The sequence below is a fragment of the Cotesia typhae genome, unplaced genomic scaffold (genome assembly GCF_013202065.1).
Source record: "Cotesia typhae breed Kobodo isofemale line unplaced genomic scaffold, CoteBio_Ctyphae contig_22, whole genome shotgun sequence".
NCBI lineage: Eukaryota > Metazoa > Arthropoda > Insecta > Hymenoptera > Braconidae > Cotesia > Cotesia typhae.
This window is the reverse complement of record NW_027423728.1, coordinates 231,712-243,075: the sequence shown is the minus strand read 5'-3', so window position 1 is coordinate 243,075 and position 11,364 is coordinate 231,712. Positions and strand designations below refer to the sequence as shown.

General features: G+C 31.7%; 1 protein-coding gene across 1 annotated transcript in view; it reads left to right on the top strand.

Moving 5' to 3' along the window:
- Positions 1-2,029: 2,029 nt before the first annotated feature.
- The window catches only part of LOC141524116 (uncharacterized), a 43,855-nt gene continuing 34,520 nt past the window's right edge, over positions 2,030-11,364 (top strand). The window contains exon 1 of the mRNA XM_074237775.1: positions 2,030-2,120. The gene's annotated coding sequence lies outside the window, so the exon portion shown is untranslated. The remainder of the gene's footprint in view (positions 2,121-11,364) is intronic.

Sequence of the window (11,364 nt, the reverse complement as noted above, 5' to 3'; positions counted from 1 at the left end):
CTTGTCTACTGTTTTGTTGGCAATAGATCTCGGCTATTGAAAATTAAAGGTCATAATATAAATAACGGATTTATCCAAATTAAAAAAAATATTTATGTTGATTTGTATAAATGTTTTATGTAACTTTCTACTCACAGGATATTAAAAATTTTTTTATTTGGTTCAAATTCTATAAATTTTAGATAGCTGCTTGAAATAAAAGTAATAAATTTTTATAAAATGTTTTTCTTTAAAACTATGTCTTTCCATTGTCCCATTTTGTTACCAAAGTTTTAGATTAAAAATATTGTAATCAGCTTATCATCATTTGTTATATAAAATTCATCATTTGTTATATAAAATTCAGTTATGTAATTAAATATTTAAAATAATTATGTATTATGTAAAAAGTAATGTATTAACTTCTAGCTAATTTTTTATGATTGAAACTCACGATTTACCTTTACATAATTCATAAAAGCGCCATCCTCTCGACTGCAAACATCCTTCGTAGCTTGATTAATCTTTTTCTGAAAAAATAAATATTCTTAGTATTTTTTTGTCTTCATGAACTGTTATAAAAATATAAGCCTTCATAAATTATAATTTTTTTACTAACCTTTTTTAAATTGACATCTTGTTTCTCTGAAATTTCGATTCGCCTTTTTTTAGCGCCATTGCCCTCAGATCCATCAACGATAGACAAACTTTTTCTAACTTTCAATCTCTTATTTAGATGTATAGATTACTTTAGAGTTTCCATATCATCTGTGAATAAGAAATCATTGATAAATCATTTAAATTAGAAATTGTTTGATAACAACAAATTGTTGTTTATTATTTGAATTGCAAAGAAGAGGTACTATAAAGTCATTAATTTAAGATAAAAATATTTTGCCGTTAATAAAATAAAAATTACTTAATATCCGCAATCTATCTAGCACAGGATAGTTTTGATTATATAGATAAATATAAAAAACAATCAAATTAAAAAGTAATTTGTTTTAAATGATTAATATGTAAAAACCTGACTTACCTCCACATGCAAGTATTCTGAGAATAGGTCTTATTTTTCCGTCTTCGTTCCGCGCTGATAATTTATCTACTGGACCTGTAGACCGCGACAAAGGACGTACTTCATTTTTGTCATCAGTAAAATATACAAACTTCGTAGGGTAAACAACAAAATCATTTTTTTTTCGTTCGATTATACAAAAGAGTTTCGTATAATCCATGTCTGAAAGAAAATATAAACGGAAATAATTTTTATATAACTGTAAGAACTGTATTATAAATAGTATGATATATTGACACAAGTATCCATCGGACCATTTTTAGACTTTTTTATTTTTTATTTTTAGACTGAATGTAGTAGACATTAATCAATTCTTATAATTGTTCAATAATTTTATACTGAACAATTTATGATAAAAAAAATGCATGATCAGAGAATAAAAAATCTTTGAGTGCATTTTCAATAAATTTAATATTTTTAATTATTTTAAATTCAGAAAATTTTCTTTGTCTTCTACATTCACTATATTAATACAAAAACATGACGAACTAACCTTATTTTGATACGATAGTTTTTTTTTTTTTATTAAGTAATGTGAACTGTTTACCACTTACAATCAACACTTAACTAAAAATTTATGACGAATTCACTATAAAGCAATAAATAATTAACCGTTTGAACAGATAATTCCATGTGTCTGCAACTTTGCGCGTTCTCAAATAATGGCTGGATTCTTTCGATAATATTCTTCTTCATATACTAACACATCTACATTCTCAAGTCTCACGCTTACGACGACATGCGCAGTAAACTTAGCTCATGCGCATTTAACCATTTTGTCCCGACGCCAGTACTCAATCCAAAAGTTATTCTACCGTCAAGAAGTACAACGTAGCTAGTACATACTGAACGTGACTAGAGATATTTGTGTTAGCCATTTTGAAAAACGTTTAGTTTTCATTAAATGTAAAATATCATATCCACATAATTTCTCCATCGTTGAAATAGTACTGTTTAGCGTGGAATAATTTAAACTTTTTATTATTAGTTATTATTGTTATTGTGAAAGACATTGAGTTGTGATAAGCATCTTGAAAATTCTGGATAATTAAATTTAGATCAAAAGGTAAGTTTAATTATAAGCTACCAATTTTAATTGAGTAATTTGAAAAAAAAATCTTACTTTTGGATAAAAATTACTACATAAAATTCTCTTAACACAAGTTTCGTTACAATAAAATTGTTTTAAATGCGCTTTATTTTATTTTTTTCATCTAACATGGTTGGTCATTAATAACAAGTATTTTTCTTGAATTTTAATACTTAGTTAGTTTTTAATAAAGCATTAACTTTAATGTATTTTATTAGTCGTTGTAAAGTAAAGCCTAATTTTTCCATCGTATGATTTAGTTATTTACTTTTATTTTTTATAGATTTAGTGTTGTATCTATCTCAAATGAGATTTTATTATTAGTGTACACGCTAATGGTAAAAAAATGTATTATTAATTTTTTTTCAAAATTTGACTTTTTTAATTACAATTTTTTTCACAACTTTTGTTCTGAGGACTTTTTTAGTGTATACTCTGTGTATATCGTGCGCATATACACCGTGTTAAGGAAGTACGAGCGAATCTAATGTAAAAAATAATTTCCAACTTTGACCTTTGAAATTAAATATACGTATAAATAAATACGTCATTTATTTAATCCCAAAATTTAAAAAAGATTCACCGTTTAGTTACTTAGATATTAAATTTTTAAAATCACATATTTTATCTCCTTATACACGGGCTCTTATGGTGGACAAACTTTTGTCGAGACTTTAATTATTTTTTTCAATATTAACCTCCCAACATTAACGGATAAAAAACTATACACAAGAAACTTGGATTATTGCAAAATATAAAAACAATTTAATAATAATACATTACCGATATAATTTATGAAATATGTAAAGTCAAATTTTATGTTTGTAACTCGTTTATCGTCAGCCATTTATTCGAATAAAGATTTGACAACATCGCGTCAACAGCTGAGAAAAAAGAAAAGGATACACGGAAAAAATGTAACCTGACTGGTTCATTTTCGGCACCAGACTCAGTCGTGTGCAAGAAAAAATGGAAGAAAAATTAGTTTACACCAGACTGAGTCGTGTGCGACTCAATTTAAAGAATTGAGAATCTTTTATGAATAACTGTTATAAATTACAAGAGATAAAGGGCTCAAGAAAATTATAAGTTTCTATATTCTAGTTATACCGATTATTATAAATTTAAAGATTTTTTAATGTTTTATTAGCTTCTAAACAGCGAAAAATTATAAGAATAAAAATTTTAACAATCTAAACTAAATAACGGTCATGAAAAAAAATAAAAAATTAGGAAAACGGTTGACTCTGAAGGCCATCCCTGCAACTTCCCGCTACTTTCGTAATAAAACGCTCAAAATAGCATTTATTATGTTTTGAGCTCTTCCAGCTCAAAAATATAATTTTCGCGTAGTTTTGAGCTTTCCGAGCTGAAAAGTCTGATGAGAGTTTAATAAAACATTATTTTCTGAATTTTCAAACCGCAATAACTTTTGAACTGGCGTCATTTGATGCAGTTTTTTCAGCTTCATGAAGAATTTCCAAGTTTGAATTGATAAAACTACAAAATTCGGAGTAATTCCGAAAAAATATTTTATTTGGTTTTCTTTCTTTCTATCTCTCAAACGAATTGACCGATTTTGACCGGCTTGACGGCAATCGAAGTTATTTTTTGATGCTAATAGCTGATTGGTTTTTGAAATTGATCGGTTTAGCCTTTGAAAATTTATTCCAAAAAATGTAGTTATGTTAAAAAAAACACTTGGTTCCAAACACTAGGTTCGAGATATCCTCGACAAATATTTTGTCGAGGATATCTCTCGAACCAATCAGCCAATTTTTACGTTCTAGGCGTCGATTGACGCAGTTTTTTGAGCTCTAAAAATTATTCTATTTTTTTAAAAACGATTCGATAAGAAATGTCGAAGTTATGTGAAAAAAACACTTTTTTCGGTTTTCTTTCGATCACGATATCTCTCGAACGAATCAACCGATTTTGACCGGATTAGCGGCGATCGACGTGGTTTTTCAAGCTTAAGGGCGAATTAGTTTTTGGAGTTGATCGATGAAGCCGTTTAAAACTTATTCCAAAAAAACTACTTAAAAAAAAATTTTTTTCTTAGTTTTTTTGAGATTTTTCAAAATTTTTCAAAATCTATCGGTCCGAATCGGTTCAAATTCACAGGAAATCTAAGGTTGAGGGAACTCTTTAGAACGCCGTTTGGTAGGTTCCGATCGGTTTAGCCGTTCAAAAGTAATAAGCGATTCACACACACACACACACACACACACACACACACACACACACACACACACACACACACACACACACACACACACACACACACACACACACACACACACACACACACACACACACACACACACACACACACACACACACACACACACACACACACACACACACACACACACACACACACACACACACACACACACACACACACACACACACACACACACACACACACACACACACACACACACACACACAGAGACATAGTGACAACCCCGCGGGGGTAGTCAAGGAAGCTTCCTATGACCTTTTTCGTCGCATATAGGAGAAGGTGGGGCAAGACGGCCCACCTAAGCCGGTTTTTATTTTTCGTGGCTTTTTACTATAAAGAGGATTTACTCTGGTCCAACTTTGACTCAATTTACCGGAATTTTTCCAAAGTTCAAAAATAATTTTTTTTTGGGGCAAGATGGCCCACCTCCAAAAAATGATGAAAAAAAAATTTTTTTTTTTCATGGCATAATTGTTTCTCACTTCAAAAATGTTTTTATTTTTCTCCTGGACAACTGCATTCACTTTTATATTACTCAAAAAAACTATTGTTAACATAATACCAATCGTTCCCCTACTTTTACCGAAAAAAAATTGAGTGTGTCTAAAGTTAATTGGGTCATTCCATGTCAAATCGACCAATAGTTGGAATCGACCCCTTTCGATTTGGACAAATTTAGGTCAGAAGTTTTTTTTATCATATAACGAAGTTCTGCCAAAATAAAAAAAATAAAAAAATTTTTTTCAAAAGATGCAAACTCAAAATTTCGCGATTTTCTAGTTTTTTGATTTTGTTTTTGAAATAGCTTAAAAATAAGCTATTTTTTTCCGGAGAAAACCCATGTAACCTCTTATAGTGTCATTCGACAGTATACTACTATTGAGATCGCTGCACTTATTAGGAGATTTCATCGCGGTTGGTGTCATTCGAAAGGGCTTCGCCAAACTTAGATTTCCTGAGAGTTGGAACCAATTCGGACCGGTAGATTTCGAGAAAATGCAAAAAAAGTGAAAAAAAATTAGAAAAACGGTTCACACCCTAAAGGCCATCCGTGCAACTTCCCGCTAATTCCATTCCTGGGCGCTTAAAATTGTACTTATGACATTTTTGAGATTTTTGAGCTCAAAATATAATTTATGTAATATTTTGAGCTCGCTGAGTTCAAAGAAATAATATTTCTATGCATTTGAGCTCTCCCAGCTCAAAAGTCTGATAGAAGTTTCATAAAACACTATTTTTGGACTTTTCAAACCGCAATAACTTTTGAATGGATCAACCAATTTTCACGCGGTTGACGCCATTCGACGCAGTTTTATCATCCTCATAAGTTATTTTCAGGTTATAATTGATCGAACCGAAAACTTCGGGGTAATCCCGAAAAAAAACTTTTTCCAGTTTTCTTCCGTTCACGATATCTCTCGAACGAATCAACCGATTTTGACCAGCTTGGTGGCAATCGACGTGGTTTTAGTTTGCTAAGAGCTGATAAGTTTTTGGAATCGATCAGTAGAGCTGTTTGAATGTTATTCCAAAAAATGCCGGAGTTATGTTGAAAAAATCCTTATTTCCAAATGTTTCGTCGAGGATATCTCTCGAACTCATCAACCGATTTCCACGTTTTTGGCGGCGATCGACGCAGTTTTTTAAACTCTGAAATTATTCTACATCATTAAAAACGATCCGAGAAGAAATGACGAAGTTATGTGAAAAAAACACTTTTTTCGGTTTTCTTTCGTTCACGCTATCTCTCGAACGAATCAACCGATTTTGACCGGATTAGCGGTGATCGACGTGGTTTTTCAAGCTTAAGGGCGGATTGGTTTTTGAAGTTGACCGATCGAGACGTTTAAAAGATATTCCAAAAAAACCACTTTCAAAAATGATTTTTTCTTATTTTTTTGAGGTTTTTCAAAATTTCTCAAAATCTATCGGTCCGAATCGGTTCAAATTCTCAAGAAATTTAAGTTTGCGGGAACTCTTTAGAACGCCGCTTAGTTCGTTCCAATCGGTTCAGTCGTTCAAAAATTATAAGCGAGGCACATAGTCACACACACACACACACACACACACACACACACACACACACACACACACACACACACACACACACACACACACACACACACACACACACACACACACACACACACACACACACACACACACACACACACACACACACACACACACACAGACACACACACACACATACAGACATAGTGACAACCTCGCGGGGATAGTCAGGGAAGCTTCCTGTGACCTTCAAACGTCGAGATCTGATGAAAACTCGATTTTTGCAAAACGGGGTGAAAACAATAACTTCCTGATTTTTGAAAATCTTCGATTTTCTTAGCGGGAAGTAATTTTTCGATGAAATCATTCTTTCAGAAGTTATTCGTGGTTAAAGTTGTGTTCATAGTTATTATCATAGTTTTTCAGTCTTGCTATGAAGTTTTATGTGTTAAAATCAGTAACTTTATCAATAAATGTTACAAAAATTTTATTAAAATGATTAATTGTTGCCGTAACGTTAACAATACGATGTATTAAATACATTCTTAATAATATTGCCGCTTATTTGTATGTCTCCCGTCTCTATTTAAATTGATTTGTTAAGCAATTTGTAATCGAATAAGTATTTTTGATTTCATGAATAATTCTCACTAAATATTGTTTTTGATCTTTTTTATGAGTTAAAATGTTGATATGTTCTCGAGTTAATCGAAGCGCTTAATCTTTCGGCTACATCGTTATCAATAGTAGATTATTAACAATGTTCAAACAATATCATTCCAAACAATCATTATCGGTGGCCCATGTCTTAAAGTTAATCTCTAGCAATTTTTTATTTATGTTTTTTTTGTAAATTGATAATTTCATCATCTGAATTAACTATATAGCGCTTAGGGGGAATCAAAATCGAAATTTTGATCACATTTTAATGCTTTGAGGTAGTTGGATCCTTCAAGACATATTTAAAAAAAATTATAAAATTTTTTTTATTGAAAGATAAATGTATTGATAATTCACCACCAAAATTTCAGATTAATTCATCACACGATTTTTGAATAATTAATTTTCGAAATTGCATCATTTACATGTAGAAGTATAGAAAGATGGTGAAGTTAGTATGAAATTATTTGCATCACTCGAGTGGTACGGAAGATTTCATACTAACTTACCGCCATCTCTCCATATCTCTGCTTGTAAATGATGCAATTTCAAAAATTAATTACTCAAAAACGATGTGGTAAATCAATCTGAAATTTTGTCGGTGAATTAATAATATCTTTTTCTTTCGATAAAAAAAATTTCATAATTTTCTTGACATATGCCTTTCAGGACCCAACTGGCTTAATTGTTTTTCGTTTTACGTGAAGTGATATATTTGGATCGAAAAAAGCCAAAGCAGCTTTTTCACCAGTTAAATACAATAGATGGTTTTTGAATTTGTGCAATACTACCTTAGAAATTTTCTTATCAGTCGTGCTGTATTGATACACAGTCTTCATATAATTTAAATCTTGGTGTGGGGCTGATGCTGCAAGAGGTGCCACAGATTAAAATGTCCCGAAAAATATATATTTTCAGCGAATAAATCGCTTTTGAAATTTAGCGTGTGTTATGTCCACCCGAAAATTTTTTCTTTTTAAATTTAAATCAGCCGCGCAGATGGAAGACTTCTCCATGCGCGAAAGCCACAATAAAATAGAAGCTACGTGACTGCTGGTTGAATAGCGGGGACTCCTGCAAACTCAGCACCGCGAGCATTTAAAAACGAGAAACGGAGACCGCTCCCGGTCTTTTGTTAATTAATTCGACTTCCGCGTTTAATTGACGGGCCCGTGCCTTGTAGAGTCCTTTGCTTTAATTTGCACTGCACTTAAAGGAAGTTTGGACGCGGTTTAACCGGCAGGCCACGTACTAATTTTAAGTATCTTAGAGAGTCGCATTCTTAAAGTTCTAATTTGCCCTGCACTTAGGCGAGAATTCGGCCAGTAAATAAATCCTAAAGAACCGGAATCTCCAAGTTCTAATTTGCTCTGCACTTAGGCGAGAATCCGGTCATTAAGTTATTCAAAATTTCTTAAAAGCTAGTTTTGCGCACTTTACCCTACGGGGGACTGGAGGACGTTAGCTCAATCAAATTAATAAAATTCATTTGATTAAATTACGTTAAAATTCATATTTGTTAAAGTGTAAGAGTTTTAGTGTCTATAAAAATAAATGTCAAGAGAAGTGAAATTTGTTCGAATCAATTCATTTCGTAAAAATAAGCAGCCCAATCCATCCTACTCTATCCGCCGCAAGGACCGATCAGAGGGCCCAACCCAGGAAAAGGCGCTAACAGCAGCCCCGGAATCACGGATCCGGTAATAATTAAAAATCCTGCAAAGAGTAAGTACACCTTTTCTTAATAAAAATCCGTAATCAGTCTCAAACGAAGGCTTGGTAAATTCGTCCGTCGAAAACGTCCCACATAAATAATTAAAACAACGGAATTAAAAACTCCGTTGCGTATTCTTTAAGCCGTTAGTCTAAACCTCCACCGTTTACGCTACCACTTAAACGCCCTTGGACATAACATAAAGAACACTGGTGGCAGCGGTGGGATTTCGAGTACGAAATTATTTAACTTTCGTTTGAGAAAATTTAAATTCTCTAAAAAAATTATTCTTCTTTTCGTTTTCGAACTATCTAAGTTCTTATTAAAATCGAGTAAATTCCACTGTTAAGTAAATTTTAATTTTGACAGTTTAAAATCTCTCTCTTAAAAACTAAATTTATCAGTTTCTTTTATTCTTAAATTTTATAAATTTTCAAGTCTTATTTAAAATTCGAAAAATCTTTTCATATATATCATTAACTCTAGAAATTCAAAATTTTGCTTAACAAATTTTTTTGTTCACACCAAAATTTTCTTATAATTCGCTAAAGAATTTAGTTTGCATTTTTTTGGAGTTATAAAATTTAAAATAAAATCATTTCTTTTCATTCTAAATCATCTTTTTCATTCCTATAATTTTCCTTTCTTAATCTAACAATAAAATAAAGATTCGCTGACGTTTCTTTATTCGAGGTGCGGTTCGCATCACGCGGAACTCGCACGTGTATCTCTTGTCAGCAGAAATATTGCACGTCCGTTTAAAGAAATTTTGTTTACTAATTAAGCAGTTTACGGATACTATTTTAACTTCTATTACTCGAATTTTATTTACAGAAGTTCATTTTTGTCTTTCATCATTTTAATGTATTTTTAGAAATTAGTTAACAAGGACTTATTTTGGGTAAAAATTATTTGGAACCCTTTACACTTATACTTACACATTACGAGAAGGGTGCTTTGAATTTAGCACCTTCTCTACACAAAGGTTTCCAGTTCTGGAAGGGTGCTTAACAGCACTTTCTTTAGCTGAGAAAACTTTCAAAAACTTAACTCTTGGGAAGGGTGCTTTGAATTTAGCACCTTCCCTCGATCACACTTTATCTGGCTAAAAATAAAATTTTTACCAAAATAAGAAAGAAAATTTTAAAAATTCGAAATTTTTTTTATCTATTTGTTTTTATATATATAAAATTTTTTCCTTTCTCTTCGGAATCTCTGCTGACACGAGATGCTACTATTTGAATAACAACATCTTTTTTTTTTTTTTGTATATAATTTTTGTGATACTGAATATTTTTGTTGAAATTTCTTTCCCTCGTTTGTAATATTAAAAGTTTTTTTGGGTACACGGTTACGAATACCATAAGAAATTTTTCTCCCTTCCCCTAGAAATCGAATTATATTTTCGTGACCCGAAATTTTAAAATAAAAATTTTTTTGGGGAAATCCATTTATTTACAAAATTTTGGTTTTGCGATCGGTTACTGCGTCGACTAATTGACGTTTTTATTTTTGATGCTGTAGAATTTTTTTGAAAACTTTAAAGAGCCGATGGGAAAGAATAGACGTTCGGGCTATCGATATCACTTAAAACAAGTTCATTCAGATTTTATCAACGGCAAAGTATATCACCGCCCGTTGATAGAAACTAAATATTGGGAAGAAGATACTGAACCCGCGAAGAACGTAACCGATAAAAAGGCTGGTGGGCCAAAGATTATAGAAAACGTTAAAGCCGTCGCGGAACTTTACGAAACAATATTAAAGATTCGCCAAACCCAAGCCCCCATCAAAGCGCCGTTCGAGTACAAACTCCATCCGATCGACCCTAAATCTCCACCTCGAACCTAAAAACCTAAATTCTTATCCGCTCATCTTTCTTCAAATCTTCGAAAATTGAACTCCAAAGAGCTCACATAAATAGAAAACTATTAGAAATTTTTTTGTGTTATTATAAAATCTTGTTATAGAACTTACATTAATTCATTATCTTACATTCCGCTGAGTAAGCGAAATTTAAATTTAACTTCAGGCTTTAGTGTTCATACATTGGTGTAATTTTACTCCAATCTTATTTGAAATTTCGTCTGAGATTTTTATATTTAAAATTTTTTTATATTCAATTTTTATATAAAACTAATAATAAAATTCAAAATTTTTTTGCTGGAAACTAGGAATTGGTCAAGGTGTTAGAATTTCCTTTCAATTTTATTCATTACCGTCTGAGTAAAATATTTGATTCTTCCTTTATTACTATCTTGAAATTGCTTATAGTAAACACACGCCCTTCAACTCTTCCGTGTCTATCCGTCCGTACTCAACATTCTGTAACTCTATATACACGATAGCTAATCTTTTCCTCCGGTTATTGCACTCAACAGCTGTGACCTACTTACCTAGTGACCGATAAAAATACATCGCGATTTAAATCAAATAAAATTCGATTTTTTATTTTTCCTTTATTTTGAGTTCTTCGAGCGAAAAGTTCCTTCCCAACCTTCGTCTAAATTCAAACTTTACCCAGAATAGTCAAATTTTACTTCAAGTTAGATCACACTAGAACCGTGGAACTCTTCGAGGACGAA